We start from the raw sequence: 26,773 nt of genomic DNA, 5'->3' as shown, positions 1-26,773 counted from the left end.
AAGGAGAGGAAAACAACAAGGAGAAGAACACAAATCACGGGTTTGAAATGGGTGAGATTGGAAGAATGAAGATAAAGATTGGGAGGAAGGGCGAGCTGGAGGGAAGACGCTATTTTTAGGTAAGAAAGCTGCAGCATCTCCCAGGGGAATACACACAGACACACACATGAATGTAAACAAACACAGCACATGGTGCATCATTACACTGTTACTCTCTTGCCACATGACAAACACAAACACAAAACCCACAGGCCACAAAACATACAGGGAACTGACTGACACACACACACACACACACACACACACACACACACACACACACACACTATGTTTTTCTATCATTGTGGGGACATACCATTGACTCCCATTCATATCTAACCCCTAACCCTTACCCTACCCTAACCATCACCAAAACAATGCCTAACCCTAAAGAAACGTTTTTGCACTTTTACATCTTTTAGTAACAACAACATGGCTAAGAAAACGCTGTTGCCACCTGTGGGGACCTCATTTTAGGTCCCCACCATAAGACGAGTCCCCACCGATATAGCAAATAGTCAGGTTGACGTCCCCACCGGTATAGATAAACAAGCCCACACACACACACACACACACACACACACACACACACACACACACATAGACACACACAGGTTTGACTGCATGCCCAGACACTCCAGTGTCATCTGGTTGACTCAAGAGGAGGGTGAGATCTGAAGCAAAACAAACACATTGGGTATATATGTAAAGAGTGTGTGTGCCTGTAAGTGTGAGGGGGTGAGCTTGAGGCCATGCACTTTATCTGTCTTCCAATCACAACACAGAGATCGCATGCAGGATAGTTTGTCCTCTTATCAGTTGTTTACCCCGGCACTGTAATCAATCCATGCACTGACACACACTTGGTAGACATAAGAGTTCTCAGAGGCAAGTAGACTCCTCTGGTGTAGTCTAGGTATTTTTAATACAGTAATGTATATATGTTACATCATATTTATTCAAACAGGGGCTAAAATCTGCTTTTAATCCTACCATTAGCTCTAATATGTCAGACTAACTATGGATGCAAATTAATCAGTCATAGATATACTCTTTAGCGTTGATCAGCTGCTATTGATTCAAATGTAGACCTCTGTATGTAGAAATACTTTGCCTGCTGCTGTTGCTGATGCACACACGCATGTGCATCCATGTGCATGCATGTGCATGTGCACCCCTCACATTACAAACCCCAATTTAGCCCCTGGGTAACTGTATGTTGTACAGTAATGTCAGTGTGTGTCAATGCTAAGGGGAGCAAACAACCACACAACAAGGTACAGGTGGGAGCAACAATAAGAGAAGCTAGAAAGGGACCATATTTTCCAGAGTCTCTTCGATTTTAAAAAATGTTTTAAAGCCGGCACTCATCACTATATCCATATTAAAAGCCCCAGAACCCACATTTGGGTTTGAAATTCATCCATTCATCCATTATCTACACACCACTTAACCCTCTTTAGGGTCACAGGGGAGCTATATCAGCTGACGTAAAACAAACAAACTAAAAAAAGACACAAAAGACATTTTTGAGTTCTCTCTCCTCCTAGTCGTTTCTGTGCTGTTTCCACAGAAGTGCAACATTTTATGTTGCAGTTAAAAATGGGTGCAGGGTTAGTAACCCTATGCTTGCACTAGGAATTTGAAATGAAGAGCCACTGTGGCTCACTCATAAGAATAACAATGAGCCACAAAAAGCCACAAATTTGGAAAATGGAGTCTTGCAGGCTGGTTTGCTTCATGCTGCAATTGAAGTATTTAAAAACATATATGTGAATGTTTGGGATGGGGTGGGGGGGTCTGTGACGACCCCCCCCTCCACACACACACACACACACACACACAGCATGAAATGTTTAAGTCTAAGTCCTGAATATAAATATCATCACAAAGTGTGAGTCGTTTTGCTAAACTTTCAGATCCAAATTTAATGTTCTTTTCGTAAAAACAGGCAGTCAGGGGTAAAGACACATTCCCATGTATATATGCATTTGGCCATTTAATAGGGATGGTTCGATCCGATCCGCTGGATCGATATCGAGTTCGATCCAGGCCAAAATGACTGGATCGAGCATCGGAGTTTTATATTAGAACTCATTCGATCTGATCCATAAGCCCAATCTATCTCATATATCCTCATCTTCACTTTTTACGACATGCCGTAACACAGACGAGCTGTTGCCATGGTTGCCATGTGCCCATGTTTTTGTCACGTGAGCAGCGAGTGAACAGAAGCCTGGAGAGCTGTGGTCATCTCTTCCGTGTGGAATTACTTATGCGAAAGGAGGAGAAAAGTAAAATAGCTGAGTGCAAGGTTTGCAAAATGAGTGTCTCACGGGGTTGCAGCAAAACCGGACATTTTAACACAACGAACTTAATAAAGCATCTGCAGAAGCGTCATGGAAAGCAGTACGGAGACTTTTTACAGGCGAGTGCAAAACAGAAAGTGAACCGCGGCAGCCATCGTTGCAGGAAGCAGTACAGAAGAGTACAAAACTCGATCCAACGCCAAAATATAACAGAGAAAATTGTCGAGTTAATTTTGCTGGATGACCAACCACCTTGTGTGGTGAAAAATGTGGATTGTTCTATCATTTTTCGCCCCCCCGGAAAAAATCAGACTCCCCTTTCACGTGAAAGCGTGCGCCTTACGTTTCACTCTGTGGCCACTTCACGGCTTTTCTGTTGTACGTTTACTGTTTTGTTTTTTTTTGTTTTCTACTGTTTTTCGGGTTAAATGTGATTAAGTAGCAAACTGTGGACATGTTTTCGTGCTAAATATGATTAGGTGACAGGTTTCTCCTCTTCTCATCCGCACGTCCACCCCACCAGTGTAACTGACATCAGGGGAGATCCTACGCTGCTCTCAGCTTCACTCGCATGAGAACGTTGGGACAAGGTTTAATCCCCAGATATTGTTTATATTCTATCAGTGTTGTACACGTGCCAATAAAATAATTGTTCACTGTGTTTTACATACAGTACAACATCAGCGGCTGCATGCAAAAGAAGAAAGACACTAGATTGCACTATCACTGTTTACCCTTGTTTTTCTGTTTTTGTTTTGATGCAGCAAATCAGGTGTATAGCCTAGATTTCTATTGTTTTGATTGTGTGTCTTGTGAAGCCATGTGCAACTTACTGAGTACTACCTACATTGTTCTAGTGGAGATGCTATTATTTTATGTTAATTCATAAAATTATTTATTGCAGCCTTGCAATGCCATTGAGTTATAATGTGACTTTTCTGTTTATACACTGGGATTATTTAGTTTAATTTAAATATGTGCACCAAGTTGCAGTTTTATTTCAAACATTTGAATGGTGCAGCTGGGTCTGTTGTGTTTACAAACGCTGTTAAAAGCGATGTGAGCTTTAAGTTTTAATAAAGTCACAGCAGTTTCCTTCTTTCTTTAGGGGACCAGAACAGTTGTTGTACAATGAACATGGTGTTTTTAGATGTCAGTATCAAGCAAATTACATCCATGTACTATTAACAACTTTTAGAATGACAAAAAGAATCATATCGGTATCGGCCGATCCTGAAGGCTGCAGTATCGATATCGATATCGGTATCGGATGTGAAAAAGTGGTATCGAGCCATCCCTACCATTTAAAAACCTGTACCTGAAACATGTTCATGATCAAAACTTTTTGACCCATAAAAATATTATTTTCATGTCCAATTTACCTTCTTTTCCTCCTATGTCCAATTCTTCAACCATCACAATGTACCATATCTCACAACTGTAGCATAAACTCAACAAAAACCTCCTCTGACTCACTTTTCCTGATCGCAAATGACTCGCCTTGTGGCACACCGTTCAGAGATTTCACGCAGTAAAAATAGCATGCTTTTCTGTGATTGGCCGAGAGCGGGTCATGATCCGGGCGCGTGATCAAGATTCGGGTGGCTCCGACCATTTCTGATGCCTGCCGAGAGAAAAAGTTTTTTTTCTTACATTATCGCTTGGGCGTTACGAAGAAAAAGTAAGTCAAACCCTTTTTTGTTGCTTTTTACAAGAAAAATAGAGCGCCACTGTGGCTCACACGGTTCAGACTGACTGCGCCATCCAGCAAAACGAAACAGGCATCAGTTTGCTAAACATTTTAATTTTACATCAACTTAGCAACAGCACCAGCTTAGTTTTGTGATTTAGTTAATAACTGAGAAATATTTAGTTAAATATTGTATTATTAGTTTTCCTGGATGGTCTCATGTTGCTCAGTGGTAATAATAAGTGAATGCTGCTGCTTTGTGTCCATGCTGTTTTCCAGACATATTCAGTCAGTGTTTTGTTTACACTGAAAGCGGTTGTTATCTAGCGCTATTAGCTATATACGACAGGCAGGGTTTTTTTTATAAGTGAATGACGTTCATGTGGACCTGATTACCTCATTCTCGTCTCTATTTAAGCAACTGACTTACCATCACTAACTGTACAACACAGCTGCACAATGTGCTGCCAACCAAAGCCAATTATAACTTCATCATTTGTTTGTGTTGTGTCATACAAAATTCTATGTTTCATGATTGTCTATAAGTGTAAAATACAAATACACAGCTTTTCCAAAGCTCACTGGAGCATCTACAGTACATTATTTTAATGTTGTAAGAAGACATGGACAGTACTACACTACACTTAAGTTGTAGCTATGCAGACACAACTGTTAACCCTTCTTTGCACTTTCAGCCACAATGGTCCACTGCTACTGCACATGTATTCAATATCCCCACCCCTGTGCTTGTGAAATCAGCACCCTCCTCCTTCTCTGGCCTGTCTGTTATATAGCCCTTGTCTGTCTCAATGCCCACCAGATTAACAAGGTTTAACGAGAAGCTTCCGGTCTATCCGCCACACGCACATACGCATAGATGGATGAACACAACATCTAAGAATGTGTGTTTTCCTGCCTGGATGTCTGGTTGGTAAATCCAAACACACAGCTGGAGATGGCACACTCCAGCTTGAATTTAAAGGTTTCAAAGAAAGCCTCTCAACTCATTCAAAAAGGAATTTTAACACAGTGAAATCTTGCAACAAGAAATAATATGTATTTTGCAATTAATAATGACACGGCAATAATTCCATGTGACGAATGACAAATGTGTTGCATAACCGTGTGAGACATCCTCTTGTTTAGATAATTAAAATGTCTACGCTTCAGTGCATCCCACAGAAGTGTTTGATTAATTTATGACGCATATTCAGTCACATATTGGCAAATTTTAATGCTTCTGCTTAAGTTCAGCACCCAGCCAACACCCAACAATAGAAAAACAAAAGCAATACTTCACCACGGACAGATTTGAGGTTGTTTTACACAAGCGAACAATAAGAATCTAACCTCCCTCCCTCTATTATCTCCTCCTCTTCTGTCTGTTTTATGGCTTCCCATTGTACATCCTCTTTCTCACGCCCCACCACTCCCCTAGACAGTGTCTGGATCCACCTCCATTCACCCTCAGGGCTTTGGGAACAGGTGTTCACTCCCTGAGGTGCCTTCATTTGTGTGTACGTGTTGCTCACACCATTTACCACCAGCTTGGCCTCGTTCCTATCTTTGTGCCAAACCAGGTGGGATGTCTCAGGCAAGGACAGAGACACAACATTTTCCAAAATTCAACAGATAAGGCATTTGCAGGCCTTCACCATGTTTATGCCTGTGTCTGCACCGCAAAAACTCAAAATCTTACCAAGTCTGTTTGTCTTATTTTTACTCAAAATGTCTCATCCAACTTGATTTAAGATAAATTCACTTAACAAGTGACATTTCAGCAAGACAGAGGGACTTTTTTTTAAAGGGGACATATTACGCAAATCTCACTTTGTGAAAGTTTTCTTATAGTAGTGTGTGTTGCAGTAGCCTCATTATGAGGTTCGAATTTCAAAACTGTCTGTTTCCTCCCTGCCGTGCTACACCACATTTTGTGGAAATGCCTGCTCAAACGTCCAAGTTTGAGTTGGGTCCGCTTATGACGAAATAAGCGGATTTAACTCCTCCCCCTGACTGTGCCCCTCACCCCTGGCATGGCCGCACTGTCCTACCAGCGTGCATTGTCCTGGGTGAGGGAGGAGGTTCTGGAGTGGCGGTTCCCTCACAGCGCCACTCTTCTCTCGTTTCCCGGAGCTCGGCTTCTCGGTGCGGGCGCCGGGCAGTCTTGTGCGACGTGACCAGGCTCATGGCACCGGTAACAGACGTCTGGAGAGCGGCGGCAGCGGCGCTGAGCGGCTCCCCGCTCTCGGCTGGTGGTGGCCGGCAGCTGGCTGCCAGAGCATCTCTCCTGCTAGCGGCAGCGGCGCCGAGCGACTCCCCGCTCTTGGCTGGTGGTGGCCGGCGGCTGGCTGCCAGAGCATCTCTCCTTCTAGCGGCAGCGGCGCTGAGTGGCTCCTCGCTCTCAGCTGGTGGTGGCCGGTGGCTGGCTGCCGGAGCATCTCTCCTGCTAGCGGCAGCGGCGCCGAGCGGCTCCCCACTCTTGGCTGGTGGTGGCCGGCGGCTGGCTGCCGGAGCATCTCTCCTGCTAGCGGCTGCTGCGGCGTCGGCTTCACCGCCTGTGGCGGCCCACTGTTTCGTCAAGGGGCGGCGAGTTCTTGGTGTGGTGGAGCTGTCGGGGATTACAGGAGCGAACTCTCTGCTGGCCGGCTCTTTTCCTCTTGGGTTTGTTTCCAAGAGGCGGCTCAGTCCCTCGGTCACAGCTTGTTGTAAGCCACGTCCTCTCCCAGAGAGGGGAGGGGGAGTGGGCATGGACAGATGCGTTCATTTGCATACCTGGAAGTAGGCCCAGAAACAGCCTGTTCTGAGGAGGGCTGGTGAGAGTGACTTTTTCGACCGCTGAAACTCCGAACACAGGATGATTTTGGGGCGAACAAACTTAAATACTATGTTTTTGGGCTTCTGAGACCTATATGACGTGCATAATATGGGACCTTTAAGACAATGCATCTTAATATCTTGTTAAGTCAAACAATCTTGAAATTGTTTTAACCCTCCTTTCATCCTGTGGGTCAAATTGACTGGTTTTAAAGTTTGAAAATGTGGGAAGAAAAAAAACATTTTCACAGTGAAAACATCCACATTTTCAAAATTCTTTGGGAAATTTTTGAACATTTTTTGGTGGAAAAAAAAAATGTTAAAAAAAATGTTACTTTAAGAACATTCGGAAAACAAATCAACCAAAATCCAGCAAAATTTTGCTGGATTTTGGTTGATTTTTTTGTGAATGTTCTTAAAGAAAATATTAGAACTTTTACTGATAAATTTGTAATCACTTAAGATATTTTTAGGAATTTTTTGGTTAAAATTTTTTCTAATTTTTTGAAAATATTTACAAATTTTCAATTTTTTTTACATTTATATTTCTTGTCAAATTTGGGGATTTTTTAAAAATAAAACGTTTAAGGGAAACTTAAGGAATTTTCTTCCTGAAGGTTTTGCAAATTTTTTATAAATTGGGGGACTTTTTAGCTGAATTTTTGTATTTTTTTCAGACAAGGAAACAATATTTTTTGGTGTCGTAAATGAAGGCAACAGGAGGGTTAATACACCTAAGCGTGACAATCCTGATGAAATACAGCTTAAAATAAGTTTTCCCAGATAATTTTAAGATCTCAATATTCTAAATATCATATCTTATTTCAAGAAATCTTACCAAGCTATTTTTCACTTGTTCTATTAGCAGAATTTTTTTTTCACTTATTTCAAGGTAAAAATTCTTTGAAATTAGTTTTTTTTTCTTGTTTTGAGAGGGGCTTTTTTTCTAGTGCGGTGCTGTGATGCAAAAATTAAAAGTTTAAAGTAAAGCATTCTGATCCCTAGAGTTCGAAAACGTAGAATATAAACATAGTTTTAGTGTTTTTTCACCACAGACAGTGGCTCAGAACAGGCCCTTGGCAAGGTGACTTTGCATGACAGCAAGTACGATCCGTTCACATACAGTGAAGACAATGAGTCTGGTTAACCTTTAATTTACAGAAATCATTTTTTTGCATATTTAAAGAACAAAAATAACTATTACACTTGAGTAAATTGAGCCCAAATTAACAAAAATAGTTTAAAAAAAAAAAAAAAAACTTTTCTATTCCTAATGCGTATCATCTTGGTCCTGGTTCCTCTGGTGCTGGCTGACTGAAACTTCTTTAGGGGATGCCAAAAAAAACTCTAAGCAGGAAAAACCCCTGAGACAATATATTTAAAGCCTACAAACAGACATAGAAAGCTCTCAGCTGTTATATAATTTCCAACCACAAGCTTCCACATTAGACCATATATCAGAAACTATTGATGAAAGAATTAACTAAATAACGTTGCTAATTTGACCACAGGTTCTCTGCCAGCTTTTAGTATCGACAGTTTTTGCTACTTTGTGTCAGAGACAGTCAATATAAAAAATGACTGAGGTTCTATGTAAGAAATACAAAGGAAGAAAGGTATGCTGATTGCCTTCAAATAATGCTTTACAGTTCGATGAGAAGATTAAAATCAGTCTCGTCTGTACACCAAATCAGCTCTCTTGGAGGGAAACAAAATCTGTTTCTGAGGCACAACACCTCGACATCTCACTAATAAACACAACACTTCCTGTAAATATGCATAAATACTTCTGTGTAAAAGCAACACATTGTGGTTTTACGAGGGTTCTATGCCAGACTATTGTGAGAGTCCAGGATGTTACTGTGCTTTGGCACAAACCCCCCCAGCTGGTTCTCTCTTACCAATATTTACTGGACTGACTTAACTGGCTGCTGGTGGTAGATTTGTATTCATTGTTCAGACAGATGGTGAGGTAGTGAATGAGCGTATTTTTCAAACTATCTCTTGAAATCCTTGAGAGTGTTAACAGCTAAAGTCCTTTGTATTCACTTTCAGCACATTGCAGTCAAGGTTGTACATCAATCAGATTTGTACCGGCTTTGCTGTTTTGAAGATGACACTGCACAGCTTCACTACACATTATCTGGAACACCAAGGACCAGCTGCTCCTCTTCCTCTTCCCCTGCAGCCGACAATCATGAAACATGATTGAACAGATTTTCTATTTCTTGCTTCGCTGCAACTCTGCAGCATTCAGGAGGGCTCACTGTTTACTGGCTTTATCTAAAGTCTGTCTTTGATGCCATGTGCTCTCAGCTTTGGGGCACTTCCCAGAGACCTGCTGTCAGTCAACAGTCCACAACTGTAAACTCACAGATTTGTTTTTTTCTTATGGTGTGTTCAGACTACCGATGAACAAGCTACTGGCTACAAATGATATTCAGTGGAAGTTGTTTACATGAAGCCACCAAATAATTCCTGGTACACTATCCGTCAAAGTAGAGCTGGTTTCAACTTTGTTCTTGTTTCATAATGTGTGCTTCGTTTCTCTCCCCACAATCTCCTCTTCCATTCTGTCTGAAAAATGAAAGCAAAACATTTTCTTGCAGTTATGCAGTTCCAAGTGTGATTTATTCCTACTTTTGTCGAACATTAAAGCTCGTGTCCGGAGTTTCCGTTTGTTTTCAATTTATGTATCATTGTTTAACAAAGCTTAAATGTGTTAGTCTAGTTCGATACTATATAATGTTAGTATGACGCGATATGAAAATTTATTCATGAGCTCCGCCTTCCTCTCATAGACCCCCATGTTATTCCAAAAAGCGCCGGTCGGCAGCTAGCCAATCAAGTTCGAGCTTCCGCTTTGTCATGCTGTCAATCAACGGTTACGCGCACAACAAGCAAGCCCATGCAGAGGTGTGCGAGCTACGCACTACACAACCGCGCGCACATTTGTTTTGCTTGTGGAGGAGAGAGCATCAGGGATCGGCAACTTCCAGAAAAGTTACCAATCCCATGGCTTGTCATGCCAAGAGACTGCAGGACGTTTTTTGGCTCGGGGTGCTCGCGTCGTTCCCCGACCACGGCCTCCATAGCCCGCCTGACGGCTTCGTTTAGATGCCCGACCTCTGGAGGAAGATGTTGGGGCGTCTGGGACATACTCTTCGTCAGAGGAGTCATGCAATTCTGAACTCTAGGTAGAAATAAATAAACAATGTAACACATATACACGCGTAAATGCACTAAGTTTGATAAACAACGTCATCGAGAGGGATACACGAGTGTAACCACATATTGAAACTTTACTCGTTCGTCCTAGCAGATTCATGTTATTTTGGTATTAGGACAAGTTAGACTCAATACAGAATTCTAACGTAATTCTTTTATTATTTACTAAATGTACTAAATGTGGAAGAGTGGAAAATAGCAAAACAGGCGAGATGCTGCAGCACTCCGGGCACTCCTCTCAGGTACTGTGCGCGTGCACAAATAAAGGGGCGAAATCAGAGGGAGGGTGGGACCAACAGTTTTTTGGGAGACGCTGCGATTCAAACTCCGGACACGAGCTTTAACATCAATGAGAGCTCAAGCAACACTTAAATGTCAAAAATGTGGCTCGCGAGCTAAAACCGGCCCTCCAGAAGATCTATTCTGGCCCGCAGGACGACTTTGTAAAGAGTGAAAATTACAGAGATGACATTAACTGCAGACTGTAAATTTGTAAAACTAGAAATTTAAAATAATTTCTCAACCATGACAAGTTCTTTCTGATCAAACAGTAAAATACTAGATTGTTCACTGTTCTTTTCTCATTTTGTGTCTCATTTTTGTAATATTTTGTCTTGCTTTTACTGTTTTTGTCCTTTTTTTGTCCGGCTTTTGTCATTTGTCTCATGTTTTTGTCATTTTGTGTTTCCTTTTTGTCTCACTTGTGTTTTTGTCTTATTTTTGTCATTTTCAGTTTTGCTTTATTCGTTGTTTTGTATATCGTTTCTGTCGTTTTGTGTTTCTTTTGTTTTGTCTAACTTTTTTCTCTTTTTTTGTTTTGTCTTGTGTCATTTGTCTCTGTCATTTTGTTTCATTTTTGTAATTTTTTGCTTTAGTTTTTGTTGTTTTTTGTCTTTTTCATCTGACTTTTGACGTTTGTCTCATGTTTTTGTCATTTTTGTGCTTCCTTTTTGTCTTGCTTGTGTTTTTGTCTAATTTTTTGTCATTTTTTGTGAACACTGAGGCATAATATTGTTGAAATTGAACATAATTTTCTTAAGAAATGTCAGATTGTTTATAACGTTTTGTAAAAAGATAATTTCTTAAAAGCGAACATTGTCAGAATGTACTTTTTTGCAGTAAAACAAAGGAAAAATTTGGAGTTAATAATATTTATAGGTAATTATGCTGTGATTTTACTGGTCTGGCCAACTGGAGATCAAACTGGGCTGAATTTGACCCCTGAATTAAAATGAGTTTAACACCCCTGATGTACTGTTCGAGCTTATGCTGTCTTGTAACTTGTCTGTCTTAGAGTGACCATAGCATTGGTCTGTCCTGTCATGGCATCTATCACTGCTCATGCTAGAGGGTTGCTTTAATCAGATTAGACCAGATTATCAGTGCATCTGCAAACGTCCCCAGTGATACCGACCTCTAACTGATCAGACCTCTCGGATAATCATGAAGGAGGCACAAACTGATGATAATACAGTACAGAAGTTGGTAAATAAGAAGAGGAGTACTGGGAAACTCCCGTCATTGCACCAACACTTAAGAGAGAATTAATTAGAAGCGGGTAAATTAAAAAGAGACAAGCCCTGAGTTTCTCTCTGGCTTTCATGAGTGTCTACGGTCCAATTTTCATGACTGTTTCTTGAGAACTTGCAATGCACTTAGTTGGCACTGATTGCAGATAACGTCTGTCTAGGAGGCAATGATTAACCCGCCGGGAAGAAGGGGGATAATTAGAGATTCCCACTTGAGATTAAAAGGAAACTCGCTTTTATACAGAGACTGGAAATTAAAGTTAAGAGGAAGCAGCAGGGTGAGAGAGGGCAACGAGAACAGTGTTCTACAATCTGTCCTGAAATCCCACAGCTCACAGGTTTGTTACCCATTCAGAGCCAAATTACACCAACAAAATGTGACTGCAAAACTGAGTCAAATAAGTTGATTTCAACAGCAGGTAGAATAATTTCATTGTTATGAAAATGTGACAAGTGTTTTAGAGAAGCAGGCAGATGGTGAGAGTTGTGTAGGACATGATGTACTGAACAGCAGAACGTCAACTACAGCTGACTGCACTTGGCACCAACACTGTCGCATTTATTTTTGGGTTTTTGTGCACAGAAAACCAAGAGCTACACAGAGAATCAAAACCACTTCAGAATTGGCTGATTAATGAAAACTCAATAAGCAATGTGCAGTTTTCAAATCAGAGGCACAGTTGCAGTTGCTTTAACAGTAACTTAGCAAACTGTCAAATGCAGTGCGTGTACTTAGGCTCAACTGACACAGGAGTTATTAATGTATATGTGTGTGCATGTGTATGCATTTCAAAGTGGCGTAAAAATTGTGTACTTTCAAGCAAGGTATTTTACAAGCTAGTTAGAAATTTATCGTGGTACATGCTGTGTTATGTACTCTGCTACATGTGCTACAGACAGTGCTGGGAGTATTATAAACAAGCTTTACTGGAGAAACTATGTGATGACGTCATTTCTAAATAACATTCTGGGAAAAAAAACTTTTTTTACAGAACAAATCAGACAACATACACTACAATCAAAAGTTTAGGGTCGCCCAGACAATTCCATGTTTTCCATGAAAACTCACACTATTATTCATGTGCTAACATAACTGCACAAGGGCTTTCTAATCATCAATGAGCCTTTCAACACCATTAGCTAACACAATGTAGCATTAGAACACAGGAGTGATGGTTGCTGGAAATGTTCCTCTGTACCCCTATGGAGATATTCCATAAAAAAATCAGCCGTTTCCAGCTAGAATAGTCATTTACCACATTAACAATGTCCAGACTGGATTTATCATGTATTTAACCCTTTAAGTCAATTCCAGCCATTTTCAGTACAAAATATCGCTAATATTCTATTTTTAAATTTAAAAAAATGACGAAAAATATGGGGAATATTGGACACGCATCGCAAGGTGCATTTCCTTGAAAACGACCGATTCGTGGATTTTATACCGACTTCAGGACATGTTTTGGACAAAATAGTTTACTGGCTTGTGTCGTCTGGATGTAAAAGGTTGGATTATGGCCGTTTTTTGTGGAATCTTTTCATCTGTGTGTAATAATGAACCCGGAAATGTGAGTCGCGCTGTGTGCATTGAAGCCATGTATAGAGAACGGATGGATGGATAATCGTTTTTGTCGGACAAATGTGTTTTTCTCACCCGCTGTGGTAATGACATCTGAAAGTGGTTTATACCGGCGGATTCATGAGAATCTAAGCTTTCCATCAGCATATAGTGTTTGTATAATCGCGTTTGCAGCCGTCGGACATTCTTGAAATTCCTATGCAAATTAGTAGGTGTACCGCCGGCGGTACACTGAAGTTTAAGGGATTAATGTTATCGTCACTGAAAAAACTGCCTTTCTTTCACAAATAAGGACATTTCTAAGCGACCCTAAGCTTTTGAATGGTAGCATATCCATCCATCCATTTTCTTCCGCTTATCCGGGGCCGGGTTGTGGAGGCAGCAGGCGAAGCAGGTCGTTCCAGACGTCCCTCCCCCCAGCGACGCTTTTCCAGCTCTTCCAGCAAGTTCTGGGTCTACCCCGGGGTCTCCTCCCAGGCAGACGTGCTCGGAAAACCTCCAAAGGAAGTCTCCCTGGAGGTATCCCAATTAGATGGCCAAACCACCTCAACTGGCTCCTTTCGATGCAAAGGAGCAGCGGCTCTACTCCGAGCTCCCTCCGGATGTCTGAACTCCTCACCCTATCTCTAAGGCTGAGTCCAGCCACCCTACGGAGGAAGCTCATTTCGGCCACTTGTATCCGCGATCTTGTTCTTTCGGTCACTACCCAAAGCTCATGACCATAGGTGAGGGTTGGAACATAGATGGACTGGTAAATCACCACGACGGACCGGTATAACGCCCGCATTACTGCTGATGCCGCACCAATCCGCCTGTCCATCTCTCGCTCCATTTTCCCATCACTCGTGAACAAGATCCCAAGATACTTAAACTCCGTCGCTTGGGGAAGCAACTCCCCCCCAACCCGGAGGGAGCAATCCACCGGTTTCCGGCAGAGAACCATGGCCTCGGACTTGGAGGTGCTGATCCGCATCCCTGCCACTTCACACTTGGCTGCAAACCGCTCCAGTGCGTGCTGAAGGTCACAGTCTGAGGACGCCAATAAAACCGCATTATCCGCAAGAAGCAGAGATGCAATCCCGAGGCTCCCAAACCGAAAACCCTCCCCACTACGACTGCGCCTTGAAATCCTGTCCATGAAAACCACAAACAGGATTGGAGACAAGGGGCAGCCCTGGCGGAGTCCAACACCCACCGGAAACGTGTCTGACTTAGTGCCGAGTATGCGGACACAGCTCTCACTTTGGTCGTACAGGGACTGAACGGCTCGTAGCAACGAGCCTGGGACCCCGTACTCCCGCAGTGCCCCCCCACAAAGCCCCTCGAGGGACACGGTCATAGGCCTTCTCCAGATCCACAAAACACATGTAGACTGGCAGGTCATACTCCCATGACCCCCTCAGCAGCTCCGCAAGGGTAAAGAGCTGGTCCGCTGTTCCACGACCGGGACGGAATCCGCACTGCTCCTCCTGAATCCGAGGTTCAACTATCAGTTGGATCCTCCCTTCCAGCACACTTGAGTAAACTTTCCCTGGGAGCCTGAGTAGTGTGATACCACGGTAATTGGCACACACTCTCCGGTCCCCCTTTTTGAAAATAGGGACCACCACCCCAGTCTGCCACTCCACAGGCACTGTATCTGATGCCCACGCGACATTGTATAGACGTGTCAGCCAGGACAGTCCAACAATGTCCAGAGCCTTCAGCATCTCAGGGCGAATCTCATCCACACCTGGCGCCTTGCCACCGAGGAGCTTCTTAACTACCTCGGCGACCTCTGCCACTGATATGGACGAAGATCCCCCGAGTCTTCAGGCTCTGCCTCCTCCAAAGAGGACATGTTTACGGGGTTCAGGAGTTCCTCGAAGTGCTCTTTCCACTGCTCGACAATATCCCCAGTACGGGTCAACAGTTCTCCACTCCAACTGTACACAGCCTGAGCAAAGCCCTGCCTCCCCTTCCTGAGGCGTCCAACAGTTTGCCAGAACTTCCCCGAGGCCGACCGAAAGTCCTTCTCCATGGCCTCCCCGAACTCCTCCCACACCCGAGTTTTTGCTTCCACAACCGCCACAGGTGCCGCCCTTTTGGCCAACCGGTACCTGTCAGCTGCTTCGGGAGACCCCCGAGCCAACCAGGCTCGAAAAGTCTCCTTTTTCAGCCTGACGGCCTCCCTCACTGCTGGCATCCACCAGCGGGTCCTTGGATTGCCGCCACGACAGGGACCAGTGACCTTCAGACCACAACTCCTAGCAGCTGCTTCTGCAATGGAGGTTTTGAACATGGACCATTCAGACTCCATGTCCCCAACCTTCCCCGGGATGCAGGAGAAACTCTTCCGGAGGTGGGAGTTAAAAACCCTACAGACAGGGTCCTCCGCCAGATGTTCCCAGTTCACCCGCACTACACGTTTGGGTTTACCAGGTCTGTCCGGCAGTCTTCTCCGCCACCGGATCCAACTCACCACCAGGAGGTGATCACTTGACAGCTCTGCACCTCTCTTCACCCGAGTGTCCAAAACATACGGCCGCAGGTCTGACGATGCGACTATAAAGTCAATCATCGACCTTTGGCCTAAGGTGCTCTGGTACCAAGTACACTTATGGTCAACCTTATGCTCGAACATGGTGTTTGTTATGGCCAAACCATGACTAGCACATAAGTCCAATAACAAAACACCACTCGGGTTCAGATCGGGCAGGTCATTACACCCCCCTCCAGGTTTCTCCATCGTTGCCCACGTGAGCGTTGAGGTCTCCCAGGAGAACTATGGAATCCCCGGGCGGTACCCCTTCCAGGACACCACCCAGAGACTCCAAGAAGGCCGAATACTCCGAACTGCTGTTCGGTGCATAAGCACAGACAACAGTCAGAGTTTTCCCCTCTGCAACATGAAGTCGCAGAGAGGCGACCCTCTCATTCTCCGGGGAGAACTCCAACAAAGCGGCGCTCAGCCGGGGGCTTGTGAGTATCCCCACACCCGCCCGGCACCTCTCACTTTGGGCAACTCCAGAGTAGGAGAGAGTCCAACCCCTCTCCAGGATTCTGGTTCCAGAACCCTTGCTGTGCGTGGAGGTGAGCCCAACTATATCTAGCCAGTATCGCTCCACCTCCCGCACCAGCTCAGGTTCCTTCCCCACCAGTGAGGTGACGTTCCACGTCCCCAGAGTTAGTCTACGCCACCAGGGGGCGGCACGCCCAGGCGCCCGCTCCTGCCTACTGCCCGTTGAACATAGCACCCGACCCCGACTTCCTGCCCTGTAGGTGGTGGGCCTACTGGGCGGTAGCATATACGTCCAAACAGATATATCTGTGATAGGCTAATATCAGCAGATGACATTAGTCAAGCAATATTCAGAGTTTTAGGTGAATAGTAGTCAGACGCTACCACTCTGAGCTCGTCTTGCAGCTGTTTTAAGCTTATTTTCCTATGATTATTTGTTAAATTTGAGAATTGCCAAAACCAAAGGTGCAACTGTTCTAAACGAGTGCTTGAGTGCTGCAATTTTCTGACTTGTATCAAGTATATTTAGTTACTTTTTTTTAACTGAGTGACTGGTTTGCAGAAAAAAAAGCATCACTCCATAAAAGCAGCTAATGTTTTATCTGCTATTTTTTAAATATTTTTGCACATAATTACAAATTGCATTAGCAGAGAAAAATATGTTATACTTTTTTATATTTATATTTTTAGCTTTTGGCAATCAAATTGGTGGATAATTTTGGCTGTCACTCCGATTCTGAGCATAAATTTTGCTGTGTACACGGCAGCTGTGATGCTGTAACTTGGCTGGTGGATTGAGGTCGACTTAGGGTTTGAAGTGACACTTTGTTTGGGTTCCCTGAAGCAGGCATGTCATTGGGAAATTACCAAATCAGTGAATCCTTGGAAGTGAGGGAGTGGAGCGACCAAGCTGGGGGGAGGGAGGCTTGTATTTTGTCTCATCGTCGCACACCATGCACCTCGCTTTCCCAGCTACATCTAACTTTCGATAATGCTCTCCAATCGTTGTTTCCAACTCATGTTTTGCTAGCGTACTGTTGACAACTACGTGCGATCCAACCCTATACCCCTTACACCCCATATTTTTTTTCTCATCGAATTTGGGCGATTCACGTTGGGTCTCAAAATTGATACCTCGATACGCGAATTTTCGCGTATCCGCGACCAAATAACATGCCTGCTGAAGGAACTTACAGATTGACTGGATTATGGATGAGCAAAAAATATCAGCAGAATTAGACATGAAAGTTCTTCAGGTCATGTTGTTCTTCATGCCCTCGAGCTCATTTGGAAAACATGATTTAAAAATCTCATTCATGCAGTTCAATAAAGGGATAATAAAGAGAAAGCAGTGTGAAACTTCATCTGTGTTGCTCAGTGTGTTCAGCTTCTAACTAGTGTGTGTGTGTGTGTGTGTGTGTGTGTGTGTGTGTGTGTGTGTGTGTGTGTGTGTGTGTGTGTGTGCGTGTGTGTGTGTGTGTGTGTGATGAATATTTCAGCATTTCACTGTAAAATGACACCACTTAGGTTTACGTGAGTGCTCGCCACATGATGGAAAAGTGACTTCATGAATGAGCTGCACGCCTGCTTATTCTAATGTGTGACCTCTGCATGTGAGTGTGTGTGTAATCCCTGCCTACTGCTGCTCTGACAACGCCACCGCTTAATCTCCAGATTATGAGCCAATCTCACCCAACTCGACCATGCACACACACCAACACATGCACGTGGCAAAGCGTGATTAAATGATTTACACATCGGCCAACTGGACAGAGTAGGATGTGAAAACAAACAGGAATACTGGCAGACAAAGTGTGTGTGTGTACAATTTAGAAGACAAACTTGAGTATTATACTGGAAAAAAATGCTCCTCTCAGAACAAGAAAAAAAACTTATTTCAAGGAACTTTTACCTTGAAATAAGTGAAAATGGCTTGGTAAGATTTTTTGAAATAAAATGTGATGTCTAGAATACTGAGATCTTAAAATTAGCTGGAAAACTTATTTTAAGCTACATTTCATCAGGATTGTCAAGCTTAGGTGTTAGGCACCAAAAAACATTATTTCCTTGTCTGAAAAAATCCAAAAATTCAGGTAAAAAATTCCTCAGATTATTGAAAATTTGCAAAAACTTCAGGAAGAAAATTCCTTAAAAATTTCCCTTAAAAGTTATATTTCTAAAAAAAAACGCACATTTACAAGAAATTAAAAAAAACCGAAAAAAATCTTTTAAAAAATTCTAAAAATATCTAAAGTGATTCTGTATATATCAGTAAAAGTTCTAATATTTCATTTAAGAACATTCACAAAAAAATAAAACAAAATCCAGTGAATTTTGGTTGATTCGAATGCTCTTAAAGTAACTTTTTTTAACATTTCTTTTTTTCCCACCATAAAATGTTCAAAAATTTCCCACAAAATTTTTAAAATGTGGAAGTTTTTACTGAAAATATTTTTTTCCCACATTATTTAAACTTTAAAACAGGCCAGATTGACTGGCAAGGTGACACGAGGGTTAAAACAAGATAATTTCAAGATTGTTTGACTTAACAAGACATTCATGATGCATTGTCTTAAAACAAGTCACCCTATGTTGCTAAAATGTCACCTATTAAATGAATTCATCTTAAATCAAGTGGGATGAATCAGAATCAGAATCAGAATCACTTTATTCATCCCCGAAGGGAAATTCAGTTGTCAGGGTTCTTATCTGTTTAGTTTTGAATTGAATAGCCTGACTGCTGATGGCAAGAAAGATTTCCTAAATCTTTCGGTCTTGCAGCGCAGGGATAGGAGCCGTCCACTGATGTTTCGTTGTTCATTGAGGCTGATGTGAAGTGGATGATCCATGTTTTTCAGAATGGCCTTCATCTTGCTCAGTGCCCGTCTCTCCACCTCATCCTCCAATGTGTTCAATCCGATTCCAACCACAGAGCCAGCTTTTTTAATCAGTTTGTTCAGATGCCTGCATCCTTCTGTTTTCTGCTGCCTCCCCAGCTGACTGCAGCATAAAACAGGACACCTGCTACCACAGACTGATAAAACATCTGCAGCATCTTACTGCAGATGTCTAGTGATCGAAGTCTTCCGAAGATGAGACATTTTGACTAAAAATGAGACAAATACACTTGGTAAGATTTGGAGTTTTTGCAGTGTATAGCAGAGGGAACACAGAAAACATGCTTCTCTTTTATACTAATGCACAAAAAGACACACACAGTCATCCTACAAGACTAAATATCCCCTCTGACACCCAAACACACTCACACAAGATGATAACACACACACATACACACGCTAGTCACTATCAGGCTTTGTTTTACTGTAGAATGACACACACACACACACCAGTGGGCTGACAGAAGAGCTCAATGACATGACCTAAATTTTCACTTTTCAAAGCAAGACAGAAGCAGTGTGTGCAAGTGTGTATGAGAGAGAGAGAGAGAGAGAGAGAGAGAGAGAGAGAGAGAGAGACAGAGAGAGAGAGAGAGACAATGAACTCCCAGCAATTCACATTCCTCACATGGCTCACATAACTTTCTCCTCCATGTGTCTGTCTTCATATGGCTGTGAATAAGTGCAAGTGTGCGTTTGTGTTGCACCCAGCCCACACTAACTGTATTCACCCTAAAGCCCTAGAATTAGCCAGACCCCAAAAAAAACCCAATAATTACTACTTCACCTACATGATGCCCACCCTGGAGCAGTGCACTGACAGGAAGGCATTTCCCATCAGCCCCTGGGGCCGACTGCTAGTCTTCCTCTCAGATTTTGTCGCATTCTCGTGGCTCTTTTTCACATTTTCTTCCTCAGATGAAACAAGCTTATTGGGGTAAAAGAGACACACACCCTCACAGAAAATGTGAATGGGAATACGTGATCACATTTACACACAAACTAAGCACAAAGATGAACACAAAAACACGCACACACAGCCAACACACTCATATGGAAAATGCTCGTGCACACACATTTCAACTAGAATACACACTGACACAGACAGAAGCACACACTGGGAAAAAATGCCACTCTCAAAACAAGAAAAAAAAGCTTATTTCAAACATTTTTTTACCTTGAAATAAATGAAAAAAATCTGCAAATAGAGTAAGTGAAAAATGACTTAGTCAGATTCCTTGAAATAAGATATGATATTTAGAATATTGAGATCTTAAAATTAGCTGGGAAAATTTATTTTAAGCTATATTTTACCAGGATTGTCAAGCTTAGGTATCTTAAAATAAGCTAAACATGCGAAAAAACAATAGCATTTTTTTCACTCAAAAATAGATTTTTGCTTTCATGTAACCTCCTAATTTAAGATGTATTAAAATTATTTTGAGTTTTCTTGTAAAAAAACAAAACAAAAAAAAAAACAAATCAAAACAGGATAATTTCAAGATCATTTGACTTAACAAGATATTTAAGATGCACTGTTTTAACCCTCTTGTTGTCCTCATTAACAGCCACCAAAATCATTGCTTCCTTGTCTGAAAAAAATCTAAAAAATCTGCAAAAAAAATCCCCAAATTTCTGAAAATTTGCAAAACCTTCAGGAAGAAAATTCCAATAATTCCATAAAAGTTCCCTTGAAAGTTATATTTTTAAAAATCCCCCAAATTTGGCAAGAAAATTCTTGTAAATATTTTCAAAAAATGAGTAAAAATCTTCCCAAAAAAATCCCCAAAATATCTGAAGTGATTACATGTATTATAGCAGTAAAATGTCTAATATTTTCTTTAAGAACATTCACATGAAAATCAACCAAAATCCAGCGAATTTCGCTGGATTTTGGTTGATTTTCATGTGAATGTTCTTAAAGAAACATTTTTTACTTTTATTTTTTTCCACCAAAAAATGCTCAAAGATTTCCCAAAAATGCTGGAAACGTCGACATCAGAAGTTTCCCTGTGAAAATATATTTTTCCCACATTTTCATACTTTAAACAGGCCAATTTTGACCCGCAAGACAACACGAGGGTTAAAACAAGTCCCTCGATCTTACTGAAATGTCTCTTGTTAAGTGAATTTATCTTAAATCGAGTGGGATGAGACATTTTGACTAAAAATAAGACAAACGGATTTGGTAAGACTTTGAGTTTTTGCAGTGCACAAATAGAGACACGCATATGGCAAGCACAGTCCAAAGAGTGTGCACTGACAGAGAAGACCAAAACAAGGATGTGCACACACAGAAATACACCTATACACATCTCTCTGATCAATAAAATATGGCATAAGTTCTAGTTATATAAACAGGAACGAGATAGCAAGCTGCCTGGCTTGTTGTCAATGGCAACAGTGTTTGGGAGGCTGATCACCAGTAATTGCAGTGAGCGCTGCTGCAAAGCATGGTGGGATATCACTAACAGCATCATTGTCAGACTATTAAGCACTTCAACATCATGCAATAACATTACATTTAGTTATAAATAGATTAGTATTTCTGTGTACACATGTTCCATTTTGTAGCTCATCCACAGTTTGGCCAGAGCAAACTACTTCACAGACTTTGGTAATGCAGTTATATGATGTTCATACAAAGAAATCACATAGTGGAGGAGCAGAGTATGAGCTCAAACAGTCTGGCTCTGAGTAGAGAGGTGTTTTTTTTTGCAAAAAGGAACACGTATCCATCACAATTTTCACTCTGATCAGCTTCAGTCTCTGGATCCAGCAAGTAGTTTCAAGCAAATCACTGACACCTAATGTGCTTCCATCATATATGGTACTTTCATTTCTCAAACTGAAACCACCGACACATCTAAAAAAGCTACTCAGACAACTCATTATAACACAGACATCCTGTCAGCCCCAGGAGAGGAAAGTGAGAAAGAGTATGAGAGTATGCACAAATATATATAAACCATAGTGTATCCTCTTAGTGTTCATGTTCCTGCCGTATGCAAGATAATGCAGAGACAGATCAATACCAGCGCTGCTATATGGCCCACAGACATGGGGAGGAGGGGGTGTCGGGGTAATTACTTTGTCCTCTGGGGGTGTATCACTCTCACAGCCAACAGTCCACATCTGAATGTGGGTCACTAAACACACATTCAGATACACACATACACATAAATGAGCGTCCAGTTGTTCCAGATGAAGGTCGATGGAAGTAAATCCAGGTCAAACAGGATGTAGACGAGAGCCTAAATGCATCACGGTCACTTAACTGGAAATAGATGGACGATAAGTGTTCAATATTATCACTCTATATCATTTTTCTGTTCTATTCTTACATGATAAAATGATGCTATTACGATATTATGACTGACAACTGTGCTGCATACAACAGCTGTAACTACAGCATTGTTTAAAATGTTCTAAAATGAAACAAGAAGATTAAACTATCCACTCTGAACCACATTGTGCTGTTTCCGGGGAGACAAAAAGATGGTGAATTGATTCATTAGTTTTCCGTACACTTGAGCAAGTGGCTGCTAAAACCATGTTCAAGTCCCACTTTAACACCGTTATCTCCAACTTTCAGTGACATCTCAGCAACCCGCACAAATCACAACGTCTCTCTGAAAAAGTCAAAGCCATTTGTTGGTAATTTTAAACACCTCAAGTCAAATAATTTTAAATGTGGGGATTTTAAACTGTGACAATCATTTCAAATCAGAAGGAATTCAGGTGGTTCTTCATTTTTTTTTGTTCCCCACTTGTGACTTGAAAGCAGTAAAAACAGAACTACTGCAGTAGTTAACAGTTAATGAAAATGCCATGGCATTTTCATTAACTGTTAACTTATGATAAGTGATGAAATAGGGTGTCAAAATACAACATTTTAGTATTGGCAGATGCTTGAGGGAACCCAGCATCCACATTTTCCCTGTGAAAAATAAAAGTGCTGCTTTCAATGTGAAATCTCACAGCACAGGTCCAGTCTGGATGAGAGTGATGCATCAGTGGTTGCAGGCATATATGACAGCTACAGATGTCTTGAATCATCCCTATAAAGTCACATAATGATTTAATAGTAGGTTTGCAGCTATTTTTGAATATTTTTCAATGGCATTCCTGTGTGATATGCTTATAGAAACCAGGTTCCTGTTGCTGCTGATACATTCCTACATTATGCCAACAAACCCGCATATTTCTGTCTGAAACAACAACACGAGGGATATTGTTTGAAATATGTGTGAGGCGCGAACACACCACTCACAACTACATTGGGTGAAACAGAGGCTAGCTGTAAAATGTGAATTATTCCACTGTGTTGTCATTTCCACACACCTCCGTTTCAGACCTCGTCCTTCTCGGCCGAACGAAACGCAACCTCCCGGAGTCCATTATCGGACAGACTGAGTGTTTCCCACAAGTGACATTTGGTCAAATTTACCTGAAAATGGTGAATTCTGTCGTTTCAAGCCGACTCTCCGGAGCTGCCAGGCCCGGATGCCGTCCTTTATCCGCCCACTGAAGTAGAACAGGGCTCAGTGTGTGTCCGAGGTTTCGGTTCCAGACGCTCCGACAGAGAAACAAACGTCCTCCGAAAGACACACACAGGTACGAGGCTGTGAGGACGGACAGCTGAAGACCGAACCCCGAAAATGTCGTCTGCTCGGCGGTGAAGGCAGCTTATAAAAAGGCTGGAGGAGGACCTGATGTCGACAGACACGGATGGAGCAAATACGCAAGTTTTTGCTAATGCCACCGACAGCACTTCCGCTGACGCTTCAAAATAAAACACCCCGCTCTCATCCACTGTTGCTTTTTATCCTCACAGCTTTCAAAATAAAAGTAGGCTCATGTTTAAAGGTTCCTTATAGTGAGAATCCAGTTTGATTGTGTTTTGAGTCCGTAATAAGCTTTGAGGTATTTTGTGGATGATAACATAAATCAATACCACTTGTTTTATTTCTCCAGACAGCAATGCTATTCCAATGCTATTCAAATATTAGCAAAGCTGCAAAGTCTGTGTTTCTAAAGGAATATACACAGTCTTGTTTTTGTTTTATACACAATAGTCATATGAAGGCTATACAATAATTTGAACTAAATGCTTTTTTATATAATGTGTGAAAAAGTAAGAGTGGGACTGGTATCTAACAGGGTGTCAGAAACTCCCTATATTTGGAGATATTGACATCAATGAATTGCAATGCTCTAGCCTCGATTGTGATAAATTTGTACATCATCATCCAATACAATAACATAATAGGTAACCAGCAGTCAATAAATGTATTATTATCCATCAAAAAGTCAAATTATCTAACGTGAGGTAAACACTTAACGTCATGCTGTATTCGCTTGATGTATATATTGTATATATTATTGTTAATATAATTATTATCTTTACTGTATATTGCTGCTGTAACATGGGAAATTTCCCCTGACATGGGGAGTAATAAAGGATTATCTTATCTTAACACTAGCTAGCCAGCTAGTTTGAATTTCTTGGTACTGTGGGTTAAGAATCTGCTGGTTGGTGATTTGACATTATTTTCATGTCTGGAATTTAAAAATCAGTGGTGACAAAGCTCTAACTTTTGTCCCAGGCCCATAAGTTTTAAAATAATTGTATGAAATTGAAGATACAATTACAATATCGTACATTCAGCTTCAAGGCCCTTCACTTACAAGTCACACTCAATGAGCATAAAAATAAAATTCATCATCTTTGTTAGAGCCAAACTGCTGCTTACAACATTGGAGTCATCTCTACTTTGAGTAGTCCAAATACTGAAAATGATGTTTTTTTTTAATGTAGTATGTCATGTGAAGTGATAGACCACATTACATTATCCCACTGCTGTCTTTTATTACGGATCCTAACCATGCCAGTTGTTTTTACTGATCTTGGAAAATCCAGTTTTACTCACAGTGCACTGGAATGGTTTTATTATTTGACTACCTTTGGCTTTTGATGTTTTTGTTGCTATTGTTATCCACATTTCTTATTTGTGTGCCTATTCGACTACTGTAAATGGGAGGCCTCATTATACCTCAAGATATTATTATATCAATTCTCATTGCTGTGCTTTGACATATTTAATATGATGGAAAATAAAGGAAGTCAGCCAGAAGTCCCATCCTAATAATAACAAACTGCAGCTTGACAGAGCTGGGAGCAGCAGTAGGAAATGCATGAAATGAAACAATGGGCATCTTTATTTGAATAGCTTGGCTTTCCACTGTTTATAACTCATTGCAGCACAGTGGCCTTTCCAGCAGACTAACACTGCGACACTGTAGTTTTCAAAATGCAACATCGCCTTTGTCCCAGTCGGTCTTCTATAAAATACTGAACACACAAGTTTGAGGAATAAAAGGGTGATAATCTTTAAAATAATAATAGTAACAAAAACATACAATATTACAGAAGTAGTCCAAGTTGATAAAGGAACAAAAAAATCTGTCATTTTGCAAGCTGTGTCAGTCTGTGTCAGTGTAGACACAATTCAGGAAATATACTGTTGCACCATCTCAGACTTTGTTCCATCTTCATAAATGTGCTAACTGGGCCAAAAGCAAAGTTATTTTGGCAGAATTTTGAATATTTCTCATCTTTTCAAATGGTAAATTATTGTATTTTTCCCCTCAAAAGAAAAACAAAAAAACACATTACCAGTGAAGGCATAATTAGAATTCAATATCTTCAAAAATATAGCTCTCACACCCATGAAATTTGGTACAAACACAGATTAACTTGTTTTCAGTAGCTCCAAATCCTGAATGTCTCCAGCTGTTTCAAAATGGAGGAGTGTACTGGGGCCCCAGAAAATGCTTGTAAATGGATATATACACTACTATTCAAAACTTTGAAGTCACCCAGACAATTTCATGTTTTCCATGAAAGCTCACACTTTTATCCATGTGCTAACATAACTGCACAAGGGTTTTCTAATCATCAATGAGCCTTTAAACACCATTCACTAACACAATGTAGCATTAGAACACAAGAGTGATGGTTGTTGGAAATGTTCCTCTGTACCCCTATGGAGATATTCCATTAAAAATCAGCCGTTTCCAGCTAGAATAGTCATTTACTACATTAACAATGTCTAGATTGGATTTATCATTCATTTAATGTTGTCTTCATTGGATAAAAATCTTTTTTTTCAAAAATAAGGACATTTGCAAGTGATCCCACACTTTTGACAGGTAGTGTGTGTATATAAAAACATATCCATGTTTCCTACAAAAATCGACAATCAATGTTGGTCCTAAAAAAACAAATAAGCAAAACTTGAATGAAATCTGAGACATCAGAGCAACAGTGCCATTTCAAATAACAAGACTGACCCAATTGGTTCAACCAAGAATATATTTTCAAACAATTCAATTTAAAAAGATTCTGAAACAACTAGGCTATTTGCTTATTCTTCTTTTATGTACGACCACAGTCTAGGACTATGGGATAAATAGAATAATAATGAATAAAGTAACGATGAAATTCATTTTCTTCTTTTCAAGTTGAAATATGAACGTGTCGTCAAAAAGCTGTGAATATGAATAACTGTAATGTATGTATGTGACTGAGACGATAAACATAACTGGCATTAGGTAAAAAATTTTGCATTGACTGTATATGAAATACCAATCCTATGATTTTTAGCTTTGTGGCGCCACCTGC

At 41.2% G+C, this 26,773-nt stretch overlaps 1 protein-coding gene across 2 annotated transcripts in view; it reads right to left on the bottom strand.

Moving 5' to 3' along the window:
- Positions 1 to 23,854, bottom strand: part of cdk17 (cyclin-dependent kinase 17) — an 84,657-nt gene extending 60,803 nt beyond the window's left edge. For both annotated transcript variants that reach the window (XM_051954143.1, XM_051954154.1), the window contains exon 1: positions 23,537 to 23,854. The gene's annotated coding sequence lies outside the window, so the exon portion shown is untranslated. The remainder of the gene's footprint in view (positions 1 to 23,536) is intronic.
- Positions 23,855 to 26,773: the final 2,919 nt, after the last annotated feature.

This window comes from Acanthochromis polyacanthus, chromosome 1 (genome assembly GCF_021347895.1).
Source record: "Acanthochromis polyacanthus isolate Apoly-LR-REF ecotype Palm Island chromosome 1, KAUST_Apoly_ChrSc, whole genome shotgun sequence".
NCBI classification, from domain to species: Eukaryota; Metazoa; Chordata; class Actinopteri; family Pomacentridae; genus Acanthochromis; species Acanthochromis polyacanthus.
Note: the sequence above shows the minus strand (reverse complement) of the source record. Positions and strands in the feature narration are given on the sequence as shown.